Raw genomic sequence first — 14,374 nt, 5'->3', positions numbered from 1 at the left:
AGAAGCAGCTTTTCTCTTATCAAAAGTTCTTAGTTTCCTCTAGTGAGGCATTTTTTTGAGCTGTGTACCAGGCTTCATCAGTGTCCTGATTATCGGCAAGACAAGTGGGTTTTGGATGAAAGAAGGTACCAGCCTCCTCTGACACAGGCTGCAGTGCAGGTGCCAGCAGCAGCTCAGCCGAGGGCAGGAGTCCCCGTAGGAGCTGGTTTTTACCGGGACAGGCAGTTTGCTTTGGTGTTGGGTTTTGTGGGGCTTGGCTGGCAGGTGGGACTGGTGTGCAGTCAGGGAGGACCAGAGAAGAGGCAACAGGCACACACACTGCCCGCACAGACTGTCATGGTGCCAGCAGAACTTCATTGTCCCAGGGAGCTGGTGTGATGCTGAGCAGGGGAGGGGAGCCAATGTCACTCCATGCCCTTTCCCTAGACTTTAACCTTTTTGCAGAAGAATTTTGAAGTGTGAAAAGAAAAAAATCTTAAAACTGTTCAGCTTTTAAATTTAGCACAGATCCCTAGGAAAGAAAAAGAAGGGAAGGGTGGGAGGAGGAAACTTACCCCAGACATCACAGATGACAGTTGAGAGAAATTAGTGTCTCGACTTCCTACCCTGGGGATAACCCAACCTCAGTAAAAAGCCTATTGCATTTACAAATACAAAGAAAGGCTTCAGCAATAGCTTTAAAAAACACCCACAATAAAAAACAAGTCCACCCCTACACAAGCTGGAGGTACACTGTATGCAGTGATGCTGCTGGTTGCTTCAGTAATCACAAGCATGCTTTGCCTTCCCAAAACCACGACAGGGGCACAGCAGGGGCTGTATCTTAGACGGTGAGCACAGCTTTGGAGAGGGTCCCGACTACCATGTCTTGCCATAAGCTCCCACCCCCACACAGCCTTTCTGACTTCAATTAATGGTGCAAATCCTGCTCTTTATTTTCCAGACTGTGATGGAGTCTTCCTTCCTCTTTTGCAGCTCTTGGCCTTTGGGATTCTTTTTCTGATGTTTGGATTTTAAATGATGTGGGAAGTGCCTCCGATGCCTGCCCAGGGGTGTTTGTGCAGCAGAAGCCCAAAGGCAACTTGATGCTGAACAGCCCAGCATCTCCCACTCCCTTCCCCTGGGGGTGACAGTCTGACAGAGAAAGCCTGGAGATGTCTGTGTCACTGTTAAGTAAAAGGGGCCAAAACCTCTGCTGGCACCGGCTCCCACTGACGCACAGCTGCAAGCGCGTGTGCATTTGTCACTAGCTGAAGCAATCAGCGGGGTTGTAGCACTGGCCTTGGCTCTCTACCCTTTCTCCCGTTTCCCTTTTTAACCCTTGCGCTTGGACAGTGAGAATCAAGCTGCTGGAGGAGAGCTGACAAGGCCGAGCGGTCCGAGGCTCGGCAGTGGGACCATCAGTGGAAGGTGGGCGCAGACAGTCGGCATGGGGAAGCAGCTGGGCAGGTGATGAGAAGGGAAGGAGCCCTTGCTGCAGCTTCTCATGGGCCTGGCTGTGGCTGTGGCTGCGGCTGCTCTGCCCTCCACACATCCCTGTGTGCACTGCCATGCTAGATGTATGCCCTGGCCATTGCAAGTGCTTTTGTCCAGGGTGGATTCAGCCTCTGCGGGCAGCACATCAGCTGCCTGGGGGAGCGTTGTGTGCCACCAGCTGCCACAGGGTGCCCTGTGCAGTCACCTGTTTGTAGAAGTCAGAAGATACAGAAATACACACACTGTTCTTCAGATGAGGGAGAGGGGATAGGATGGACAAGACAGTTGTGCAGATGATGATGTCCCATCTTTTGGTTTGTAGGTTGTTTGATACTGCACAGAACAACACACGGCCCAGCACTTTGCCATGTGTGCAACTCTATTTTTATGGTAATAACTTCTGCTGCTGTGGAACATCTAAATTTCCTGACCCAAGGGCTTCTCTGCTCTTGCACAGCAGAGTGTATAATCTCACCCTGCACTTCCTGACTCAGCCTGTATCTCCTGTTTTAGCTATCGTGTACCTCCTGATATTTATAGCTCTCTGTGTCCTGCTCGTGATCCTTCACAACTCCCAGTCACAGTATTTGTGAATGCTATATTAGAAGGCTGTTACTGTGGAGAAGACTGATGCCAAGTTGTAAAATCATGCCAGGGAAGTTGGAACATAAGTTTGATTGTAAATATTGGCAAAGCTTCATAAAAAATTACAAGTAAGCTCCTCCAAGAAATTACAAAACTCTTTTTTTAGTTGTTATTGAGCCTAATGAACTCCTATATTTTTACAGAATACCTCTTCAGGTTTGCAGCTAATGAAATTTCAGTGAAAATCAAATTATCTCTTGACCAAGATTAACAACAGTAGCAAATGGGAAGACCTAATAAATTCTGTACTCTAATTCCCCAGTCTGAGCCTTTTCCCTGGTACAAGACTGTCCCCCTGTACTATTTTAAGTCCTTTGTCCAGCCTAGCTTTAAATGTCAGAATGAGATGAGGCATCCATTGTGTGTACTGTACCTGCCATCACATACCCTCTCTGAAGAAGAAACCGGGAAATAGGAGCAAAGGCACAAAAGAAATGTATTTAGAGAAGTAACAGAGGTTATTTCAAGGTCACTGAGAACACTTGTGCTGAACTGAATGCAAACCAATATACACTGGTGCTGCCTCTGCTAATACTTCAGGGACAGAGGCAGAAGTTGACTTCTCCTTTCTTAAACTCATCACCCCCCTGCCCCCAGACTGCAATGAAATACGCTGGCTCCTTACAAAGCCCCACACTACTGAGAGCTGATCAGCTTAGGCCATGGTGTGGCCTGCCAGCTCAGTGCTGTGTGGTATCCCTCTGCTCCCCAGCTGCCACCAACTGTCCCCCGCTTCTCCTGGACATGGCTGCCAGGGTTTGAGCTGCCTTTCCCCTCTGAAATTGTGCAGCACCCAGCAAAATGGTGAACTGGCTCCTGGCTGGGCGCCCTCAGTGCTAGTACAACAAAGCAACAGATTGAAAGCAAAAGGGCTGGGGACATCCTTGTACTGGAGACCAGGTCACTCAACCAGCAGAGACCCCTGTCATCACCCAGTATGTCCTGAACCACACAGGCTGCAGTTCTTCCCTGAACTCACTCTTGCTTTGTGTTCAATACCTGTTCTTGAACTAGAAAGGTTATTACAAATAAAGTCAATCTTCAATCTTAAATTTCTAGTGGTAGAAAACTGCATATGATAACCTGTTATCATGGCTTATGGCTTCACTGTTATCATGGCTTCACTGTTAAAAGTTAACATTATGTTTCCAAAGCAAGTTTTAAACTTCTAGGTCTTTCCCTTGCTACACATCTCTGCATTAGATTTCTGTACCCAAACAGACACTGATCTCTCTGTTTTCTCTAGTACAAGATAAAAAGTTCGTGCACCAGGACTGTTTTGTTACAGCCTTTTTTGAAATCTTTAATCACACTTCATTTTTTCCAGCCTCCTTCCGGAGCACAGTACCCCACTGCCAGCCCTGCCAGGCAGCCCCGGCTCGCGTCTGCAGGAACGGCCCCCTCCACCCTGCAGGCTCAGTATCGAGTGGGAGCTGACGTGCAGCATCGAAGCTTGTTTCACACTGGCTGTTTATTAGCTCAGCCTGTGGGCTGGGGTTGTGTTCAGCATGCCAAGAGGCACAGCCATAAAGACCACGTTTCTGTAACTCTCTGGAAACATTTCCCTTGTGCTCAGTTAACCAAGTAATTCAGAGCGCAGAGTAGCCCTGTGCTGCAAGCTGCTATTAATGTTAGTCTTATACTATCTGCATATGTTATCAGCAATTATTTTTTTTCTCCAGAGAGGAGATTAAAAGCAAGTATCTTATGGCCAAGACCTGTTCCTTACGAATTCTGACTACAAATACACCCGCTAGAAGGTGGTAATTTTATTATGATTTACAAACTATTGGGGGTGATCTAGTTAATACTTGCCATGCTGATGTAGGTACCAAGTCAAACGTTTCCCACTTCTTGCAAACTGCAACCTCACAAGATTGGAGAATTGAGATCTACCTTCCATAATCTCATGTTTACCAGTGGTAACATTACCAGGGACATTATCCTGTCTTTTCAGATTGTGTCATATTATGTATCGAACAGTCTAAGCACTATCATGTAAGCATATTGTTTTTCCTTCCCATTTATCTTTGGGTGGAATTTTGTGCCAAATTCAGATCCTGGGAACAAGACAGAGGCAACCTCAGGACACCAAGCTCTGATCCACAGGGTTATGATCTTGAAAAGTCCACTTGCCAGCTATTGGGAAATACTGCACTGCAGCCGCTGTCCAGAGAGGAAAGGTGAGGTAGGAAGAGGAACCCAACCTGTGACATCTTTTGGGAAATAGGGACAACTTCTGTTTCTCTCACTGTTCTTTCCTGGATGCAAAATCAGCAAGATCGGGGAGAAAGCTGCACTTTATATAGGCAGTGTGGTCAGGTATCAACAAGACTCGAAGCAGTTCAGCTCTGCTTCTGGTTTCCACAAGGGTCAGAATTAAGGCCAAAGTGAGGCTTTGTGTGTTCCAGAGGAAGTTTTCTGCTGTCACAGTCATACCATATAATGAGATGATTTTTGTTAATTCATCAAGCTCCAGCTTGTAAAAAATTAGACATTTTCCCTCACTAGTCTTACTAAGAGGTTGTTTCAAACCATCACTGCCATGATGGCTGGAAACTTTTATCTAATTCCATGCTTAAATTTATTCCTGGCTACTTTATATTCATTTTTTCTTGTGACAGCATTATTCCTTAGTTTAAATAACTCCTCTCCCTTCCTATTATTTACCCCCATGATGTATTTACAGACAGCAGTCAGATCCCCTCTCCATTTTGCTAGACGAAGCAAGCCAGACGTGCTCGGGCTGTGGTATGGAGCTCCACGGTTCCCATCCTGCCAACACACGGAACTGATACTTGAACTGAAACTATCATCGGAGTGGAAAACACACCTTGAGCAATCTCTGCTTGTGTTGCCCAGAGGGCTCAGCCTTGGGGCTGTGCCAGATTGATGGAAATACTCTTTGTCACCCCTGAGATTGATGGAAATACTCTTTGTCACCCCTGAAGCCATAATTGTTAAACAGTTTTATTTTATATAGTAATTCATGCCTTGGGTCAGAGAGCTCTTGTGAGGTTTTCCTCCTTGTCGTGGCTCTGTACCATGGTGGGAAGAGCAGCCTCCAATGACCCATGGGTCCACTTGCTTGCTACCCTTCCAGCAGTGCTCATGCTGTGCGTGGGCTTTTGGCCATGTCTAATGCTGTGCTTGCAGACTTGTAACAGGGAAAGTGTGCAAGGCTGGGGGAAAGGGCTGCCAGACAGCACGTGAGCATGCCAGCACTGCTCATCCAGACACCTGCAGCTGATGAAAAATTACACTACTGCAATTAATGTCAAGTCCACCAACAGATTTATGTCTCTTAAATGAAAAAGTTTCATTAGATTTTCTTGTGCCTCTTGCTAAGCACTGGAGGGTCCCGAAGGACAAAGCCCTCCCAGGTGCAGAAGAGGACATTCCTTCAGGGCCTCTAGTCACCACAGAGCAATGCGATAACCTGCCTGCAGGATACAGTCAGCTGAGGGTGGCTGCCCACAGGCCTGCTAATCAGAGTAATTTAATCACAGGAGCATGATTGTTTGCATCTATTTGCTAAAATGAAGCAAAATAAATTCCTACTATCAAGGACAAAAATCAAAATTACAGTCTAAACATATACAAAGATACTATTAGCTTCACTCCAGCAATATTTCATCAGCTTCTCTGCAAACAAAAATTATTTATGTCTCACAATGGGGAGTTTCCACCGAATGCCTGTCAAGAAGAGGAATTACATAAAAAACCAAAATTTGCAGGGGATGGAGATGTCGGGGGATGTCATCATTGGTTGTGTTTCTCAAGCTTTTGCTCAGAAACTTCTTGAAAAGAACTTAGAGGGAATGTGCTTTATCAGCACATTCACAAAGGGGTGAAGCTCTTGCCTACTGGTCCCGTTAATAAGGCGACTCCTGGAGAAATTACAACACATGTCCTAAAGTTTAGCAGCCTGTAATTGCTCCAGGTCTCACAAGCACAGCAAAATATATGCTGCTTACATTGTGCCTCCAAAATGACCTATGGAAATCCAGTGTGAAACAGCGAGCAATGAGGCAATGAAAGGAAGAGCAAACCAAGTCCGAATGATCTGTCTTGGGGCTGATGAAGTTGTACTGAAGAACATGGTAACGAATGTCAAAGCTCTGATCCATCTTGCAGGACCATTAAAATTCCCAGGCAGTTCCTGCCAGTCAGAAATTGTAGCCCTAATGGCCTGATTTTGTTCTAAATAACTGTACAGCTTCGGGCAGTAGAGTCCTGCCTCTGGAATTCTTTTCCAAATGATACTTTAGTGATAAAAACAAATCACTGGCTATCTACAGAAAAGTCTGTTCAGTTTGTGTAAAAAGGAAAAAACCTTTCAGAAGGGTATTCATGTTGTAGTTAGTGCTAAAATTAAAAAAAAAAAAATCAATTTAAAATTGAAGATGTGGCTCCTTTGTGTTTAAAAACTGAGTCACAGTGAAGATTCCCTTCCACATCAGTTTCAAATTTGGTCAAACCAGGCTAAACCAGCATGTTTGTTACTGATGGTTTTTGCTCCCTTGCCAGGTCTGTGAGTTCTGCGCACCCAGGTGCCTACCTGCTGCTTGTCTCTTTCTCCTTAAGAGCAAAACAAACAAAAAAACCCTGTCAGAAACTCTGGGAGAGTTTCAACTAATGTGGTAGAGCCTGCAGGCAGCCTAGCAGAGGGAACGAGGAATGCAAATAGCTGGCTTTGAAGCTGAGGGTAGTCAGGACACCCTGGGTTTGAAGCTAAACCTTAATCTTTCACCTCTGGGCCAGCTGACAACCAGAGCCTTTTGGAAGTTTGTACCGAAATATCTCATTTTCTTTCATTTGTTGCTTTTTTTTTTTTTTTTTTTTTTTTCAAAGCCCTTCCTTGCCCAGCCTGGCCCATTGCTGCAGCCTGGAGCTGAATTCCAGATTCTCACTGCAGCCCTGGCCCACTGGGCTCTTTCCAACATCACAAACAGAGCAGGGTATAACACCTCTCTGATAACACAGCCTGTAAACATCTCCCCTCCAGAAATAACTTTCCTCTGGGTTACATGATTAGTTGTTTCCGCAACTGCGTGCACGTGTGTGAGACAGAAAGAGAGAAAACACAGGGGAGGAATATTTAGCATTATGTAGCAGCAGCAGACCTGAGCTCAGATTCCTCTCTGATGCTACTAAAATGTTTTTTAGGGACTTCAGCAGGGAGGGCTGAGATATTGCCCTGGCTGTGCCCAACCTGTCCCCCCAAGCTTGCGGCCACGGTCCCTCCTTTCTCCAAAACACGTCTGTTGGTGCCACCGCTCTGTCCCGTGGGAAAATGTGATAACAAAGGCATGTGTCCCCCCGTCTGAGGCTACATGCACCTTCACCGATGAAGCACCCGTGCTGGGAGAGCTTTTGGCTTGTCAAACACCAAGGGACAGCTCTGCCTGGGGAGAGCTGGCGAAGAGGCAGGCGAGGAGAGGCTGCGCTGGCCAGGCTGGCGGCTGGAGGCTGGGCTGGGGTGGGATGGGCTGGGATGGGAAGGGACAGGACAGGATGGGAGACCCCCACTGCTGGCGCCAGCCCACGGCTGCTGCTGCTGCGGAGTGGGGGAGCCCCCGGGGCCTTCCGACCCCCGGCTGCAAGTGTGTTATTGTGCCTCGGGGAGCTCTGCGGTCTCTGCGGCTGTCTTAGTGCCTAAGGAAGGATAAGAGATAAGAGGAACAGGAGGAGACAGAACAGGAGGAGATATTTTACTTGTAAACCCAGATCCTTGAGAGAGACCCGCCAGTTCCATCAGAAAGCAGCTCAGAATAACTAACCTTTGCGTTTTCTGAGTCAAGCCACAACTGCAGCCCACAAAATCCCACCATCACAGGCGGGATGGGATCGCCGCTCCATCCACGCCTTATGAACACAAGTGAAATGACCCACGCCGGGCGCTGAACCTGCCGCATGGTTCAGCCCATACCCACTGCCTGGCTGCACAGGGAAACCACAGCACTCTTTAACCCATCTTGTGAAGCCACTTCTGAGCCTGGGAGCTCAGAAACAGCCAGAGGATTTGTCACGCCACAGCAACCAAATGCTCCCATTCCCCGAAGGCAACTCTGCAGGAGAAGGGGACAGTGCTTGGTGGCACAGGGACACCTGGCCAGCTGGGATCGGACCTGTGAGGAGGTGACTGAGCACTGATGGAGTTAATGACCTTCTGAAATTCAAGCTGTTGAAAAGGCATGGTCATTCAAAATCATCTTTGAAAATATGCAAATTGCTTTGCTTCCACAGCAGTGGGCATCTGGGCATCCTGGTATGTATCTGTGGCAGGCAGCACCCAAGCTGCTGCTCAGGCAGTGGGGTCCTCCATGTCGGTTGTCGGGGAGACCCCGGAGCAAGGGGAGATGGGTCTCTGAGCTGGCAGCCTTGCAAAGCCAGGAAGTTTTCAGGATGGCTGCTTGTCTTTGTGTAAAACCTACCTCATAAACAGAGGAGGAAAGTCTCTTTAACTTATTCACTGTTTTAAAGCTGCATAAAGTAATGAAATGCCATCAGTCCATCCATCCCACCTGTACATAGTAGTCTCTAGCCCTAAGTCTCGTGGCCAGGAAAAGATGAGGAGAAAGGAAGAGCTCCTACCTCTGCCTTTATGGACTGGAAGTGGCAACACAAAGCTAAACACAGGTGCAAATTCACCCTCAAGCCCTGACCCTCCTGCCAATCCCACATGTCAAACCCCTGCAACAGGAGAGGTGGAGTGGGGGCAGTGTGGAGAGGGGGCAGTGGGTGCACAGGGCACCTGTGGAGCTCCACACACACAGCTGTGACAGGTCTCCCCTCAAATTACAGCAGATTTTTCACAGTATGCCTGTGCCAGGAGGGGTAGCTCTGTGGGAGGGGACTGAGCCATGGTGCAGGAGCACCCTTGTGCACTGCTGTTGGGGAAGCATCACCGACAGGCACACATCACTTCTTCCTTCACTCCATAGAAGCTCTGACCTTCTCTTCCCTGCAACCAGGGTGGATTTATTCTTATTCCAACAGATCTGTGGAGTTGCTAGACTTCTAAATACTGAGACCCGAGTTGCTGTGTTGCCTGTTCGAATGTCAGCAAGGAAGCACTGGGGCTCGCTGCAGTTCAGGAGATTTACTGGCGCAATTACTCATGTTCCCTACAGGGACCAATAAGGGTCCAGAGCGGTGCCTGGTGCTGAGCGCTGGCTGCACACAGTGATTTACTGCACACTTCTCACGGCATTTTGTGCACCTTCAGAGTGCTGACATGAGTGTGGGCTGATTGGGTTATTTATTTGATTTTGTATCTATGAAGACGATGAACTTCCAGCCCCCAAGGTGAATGCTTCTTTTTTTTTCATTTTGTTTCTCTTGGCTCTTCTAAAAGGAAGATCAGGATGTGTTTTACTTTGGAGAAATGAAATTGGCATCAACTTTGTCTGAGAAGACCTCTCTGCAATGGAAAATGAGCAAATAAACCAGTCACTAGATAGCTTTCTCTGAACAGACTAATGGCTATACTGTGCTGAACAGTGCACTTCTGAGAGGAAATGGGGAATACACCGAAGTGACCTCTTTGACACAAATGCTCCAGAGTTTGTCTACTCTGATCATTGCTCAGACATATTTTATCCAAAGTCATCTTCTTTGCTGTGGCAAAATTTCAGAGCTTGTTTTATCCAAGAATTCAAGCAATGCTGATCTGGGTTCCCATCCACTCGTGCAGTATGAGAGTTTAATCATTCATGAAGGCATGAGTTTGTTGTTTTGTGTTGAATAAATATCTATGCATGACAAAAGATATGCAAGCAATATGTTTAGAGGGGAAGACAGCATTTTTCAGATGATTATGGCACTTTGCTTTCAGTCTCATGGTGCACAGAACTCCTGAACACATGCTCCAGCCATCCAGAAACCCCTATCTATTGCAGTTAATTATTGTACTAATTTTTGCCATACTTTAGTTGAGTGCTCATTGTAGATTCTCCTATCCACTCATTATTCAGAACAATTCCCAAGTCCTTTCAATGAATGATATTCCAAACCATAGGTTATTGGAACTATGAATTGCAAATATTTATAATGAATTACACAATTTGTGCTGCAGCCAGGGAAACAAACCTTTGTATATGACATGTGAGTTGTAATCTCAGCCATCGAAAATGAATAGGGCATGAATTTCAGACTGTAGCCACACCTGCAGATTTCAATTCACCATTTGCGTGTGTCCTGCCTGAATTTTGCAGTTCTGATACACATCAGAATTGAAATAGGTGAATACCCAGGGGGGGAAAAAGGGCTTCTGGCAATTCCTACACTTGCAGAAAGCAAACCTGGAAAACAGGCAAATCAAAATTTTCTTTGAAAGATGAATATTTAATTCTAATATTCTTTCCCATTGTACACATAGGTCCAGCTCTAACCAAATCCTATCCCCCGGCTGTTTGTGACATCTTCAAAACACATTTTGTGCCACATCTTTACCTCTCCCAAGGAAGAGGTGGCTCTCCTACCAGCTGATGGCAAGTTCAAGAACAAAATGGGCGACGGGAAATCCTTTCCCCATCTTCTGGTTCATAATTTAGGGATGAAGTGGGGTGGTTGCCAGGGGATTAAGAAAGCCATGGTCACCCTACAATCATGGTCGAGTCACTGTGCAGTCTCCTCCCTTACCCCATCGCCACTGTGGTTGTGTCTGGCCCCAGGTGTGCTGTAAAAAGTCTCTCCCTGCCTGGGTCACCCAGAGTACCACAGTCTTCACAGATCCCTTGAAAAATAAAAGGAATGAGAACTGTCTCCCAAGCGGTCTCTCAGTCTGTGTGTGGTGAGGGCATCTGCCTCTTCTCACGGCACTCTGCTCCTCCTTCTTCTTTTTTTCCCATTCCTAATATAAATGCGAAAAATCCCAAAATGGGAATGTCAGAACATTATGACACTAAAGTTATCAGAAGAAAAAAAGATGAAATGCCTTTCTTTCCTGGAAGGCACTCTCACAGGTCAGATGCATCCAAGAGCACAAGCCTGAATTTTAACAGTGACAAACATATTCTTGCATGTGCAAACGCACCGATGAGATGATTCTGAGCAAGGACAGAATGATTTGGACAGGTAGAGCTGAAGGAAAGTTCAGATCTTCTCAAGATTGGAAGTGGAGAGGAATTAGAAATCCCAGACCTACTGTCAACCACTCCCTTTGAGGCTAAATGACTCACATCAGTTTAATACAAAATTGCAGATGTCTGTGGGTTTTGGGGGAGGAACCCTGCCCTAGGTTCAGCACAAGGTCTGTCCTTCTCTTCAGTGCTCTCACTGCCAGGGTACAAAAAGCAGCTGTAAAATGCACAACTTGCACAACTTCCCCATTTGCTGAAGCTCTTGGTCAGAAAGAAACAGATTTGAGGTTGGAAAAGAAGTGTGTGAACCAGGCCCAGCCCCTGTGCAGCTTCTCAGCTGGGCTGGTATGAAGCCAACTCATACAGGAAGGTTTCAATATTTCAGCTGCTGTGCGCAAACCCATTGTATTTCCAAGCTAGTAAAGAAATGTACATCTTGACAGAACCTGCATCACTAAATTTCTCTTCCAGCCATGCTGGGTCCAAACTTTTTTGTATTTAAGAGAGAAGCACTGAAGAAATAAAATTCCTCAAGCGAGATTAACTACCCAAAGACTGCAATTAGTTGGTTTTGCTTTAATCCCCACACCTATATCATCATCAGTGCATAATCTGCAGCAGGGAAAGAAGTCACGCTTTTCTCATCGGTTACAAAGCTGAGGAAAACAGAAAATAATTGCTCTCTGAAGTGCTACTGTGCAGAGCTGCATCCCTCTGACATGCAGAGGAAGGAGGGGATGTGGCAGTGGGAGGTAAGTTTCTTCTGCAGCGCTGGAGCAATATTGGAAAGGCAGAAGATAACCTGACTTGCACATGTACTATGCTGAAGAGAGGCAACATGCTCTTATCCATAAAAGTACTCACAAAGGCTAGAAGTGGACAAGATGCCCTATGCAGATTTGGTTCTTATGGGGCCTTTTATAATAGTTGTTAACATCTATACTGACCGGATTGTTATACATTTCCATGGATAACTTGTATGTGGGAACGGAGTGGTACAGGTAGGAGGGAGGAAAGCCTTATCTCCATGCTGGGATCCACCATTTACTGCAGTCCACCAGAGCCTCCCCAGTTGGCCAGGGTGGCCAAGATCACAGCCACCTCTAGCTTTGGTGGGAAGGTGACTCCACATTTGCTTTGGCCATCGCAGGGACATCGATTTGTTTAAAAAAAGGCTCTGAATGAGGAGTTTGTCAGCTCAGGGACACTCAGAACAGAATGAAAGAAACCCCTAGCAGCTCAGCCCTCCTGGAGGTGTGCAAAGCCCCCCTGACTGCTCGCTCGCTGAGGAGCCCATCTCTGCCATCCAGCATCCCCAGGGCAGTGCTGGCCTAAGCCTGCCTGTCCCACAGGGCACAGGCAGGATGATGAGGTCCCACAGCAAGATAAAACAGAGCAGATTTATCTGAAAAAGCAGAGAGACAACTTGGAGACACGAGGAGGCACTGGCACCGCCATCTGCAACACTTGGAGGTCAAACATCCGCATGGACTGAAGGAATTCACTTTCTGCGCTGACATGCTCCCTGCCCTCCACATCTCAAACCCACACCTAAGAGAGGCTCCCTGTTGTCTCTCTGCCTTGTATAATTAACAAGAGGTATCTTGTTGCTGTGCTTATTAGCCAAAATAGACACCACTCTCTCTTTCTTTGTGTTTAGGCACCGGGCTGGCCCCGGTTAACCAGGGATGGGAGAGAGCCCTTCCTCTCCTTCTCCATGCAGGGATGAATTTCCAGCATTTGCCCCTGCAGCTTCCCAGCCAGAGGGACCAGCTTGCTCGCTGCGGGATGGCGCACTGCATCCAACAAGGGCTGCTCTCTTGATCCTCCTAACTGCAGCAGAGGAGCATCTGGCTTGTCCCGGGAGCACAACTCTGATAGAAACACAGGCTGAACATAGCACGCATCCATCACAGACAGAAGGCTCTGGGACCACAGCCCGCAAACAGTTTTTAATCAGCAGAAGGTAAATATGCTGTAATGTCCTTCATGACTTAAAACGCTCGAGAGGTCTATCTTAAGGTTGTGACAAGCACTGCCTCGTCTCCCATCCATTATACAGCTCAGGATTCTTTCCAAAACTTCAGAGATCGTTGCAGAAGGGAGCTGGCAACCAGCAGATCAAACTCAGCTAGGAAGTGCTCAGTGTCTGATTTAGTCTCTGGATTGGTTCAGCTCTGAACACAAACGTGGTTACCAAGTCCTCATCTGCATGTGAAGAGCCATGAATTAATCTACTGAAAGAACCAACTCTCCTCTAGACAGTTGCATAGAAACATCTATGGGTTTTTTTAAAGATTGCAGTTTGTTCTGATATTATGGGAGATAATTGTTCTTCCCTGTCTTCCTCCCGTGCTCTGCCTCCCACCTCTCTGCTCAGGGAGAAGAAGACAGGAGAGAGTGCCTGATACCACAGAGCCCTCCAAACCCCTCTGTATCCCCACAGCACACAGCCCACACACTCTCTCTTGCAATGAACACTGTGGTACTCAGTGAAAGGTGGGGTGTGTGAGGCATGGGGTTCAAATGCACTGGGACCTCAAACTGCCAACCACCAGGACTATGTTCTGTAGCCCATGTGAGGCACGCTCAGCTCCCAGGGCTCCCACAGAGCTGGGTGTCACTGCTTTGCACAGGGGAAGGCTTTGACTGGGTTACAGTAAAGGGCAGACACCCCAGCATTTTCTGAACTGTTAAAACACCACAGCAAGTATCCCTCCTCTCAGAGAGCCATTGAAGTGCCCCAGGCGGGGCAAGCAATTTGGGGAAGTTCATCCTTTACCTCTCATTAGTTCAGAAGATGCAGCAGTGGCTGGTGGGGCTACAAAGGCAGAACCTTAGAGGGGGCAACGGGGGTCAGGATCCCTTTGCTAGAGAAGATGGGAGTGGGCAGCTTCCCTCAAGGTGCTCCCTGTGGAGTCTAGCTGCTGCACCCAGACCAAACAGCACCACTTGCCAAAATGCATAATGACTTCTGCATTGTCCCAGCTCTTTCATGAACACACCTCTGGAGAAACTGCACACGTCTAAACTCTAAACTTATCTACTATTTTTTTGAGCCCCCTAAGGATTTCTGGACACTTCTCTTGCACTGTCTCTTTTTAAACAATTAATCCATCATATATTTCAAAGGCAAAGTGAAACCAATCCCTTACAAAAACTCTGTA

The 14,374-nt window shown here is 47.0% G+C and overlaps 1 protein-coding gene across 1 annotated transcript in view; it reads right to left on the bottom strand.

The window, feature by feature from the left end:
• HTR4 (5-hydroxytryptamine receptor 4) overlaps positions 1 to 14,374 on the bottom strand; it is a 100,443-nt gene that overhangs the window by 43,911 nt on the left and 42,158 nt on the right. The gene's annotated exons all lie outside the window — the stretch shown is intronic.

Source organism: Athene cunicularia (genome assembly GCF_003259725.1).
Source record: "Athene cunicularia isolate RWA chromosome 13 unlocalized genomic scaffold, athCun1 chr13_part1, whole genome shotgun sequence".
Taxonomy (NCBI): domain Eukaryota; kingdom Metazoa; phylum Chordata; class Aves; order Strigiformes; family Strigidae; genus Athene; species Athene cunicularia.
The sequence above is the reverse complement of the archived record's forward strand: the minus strand, read 5'-3'. Positions and strand labels throughout refer to the sequence as shown.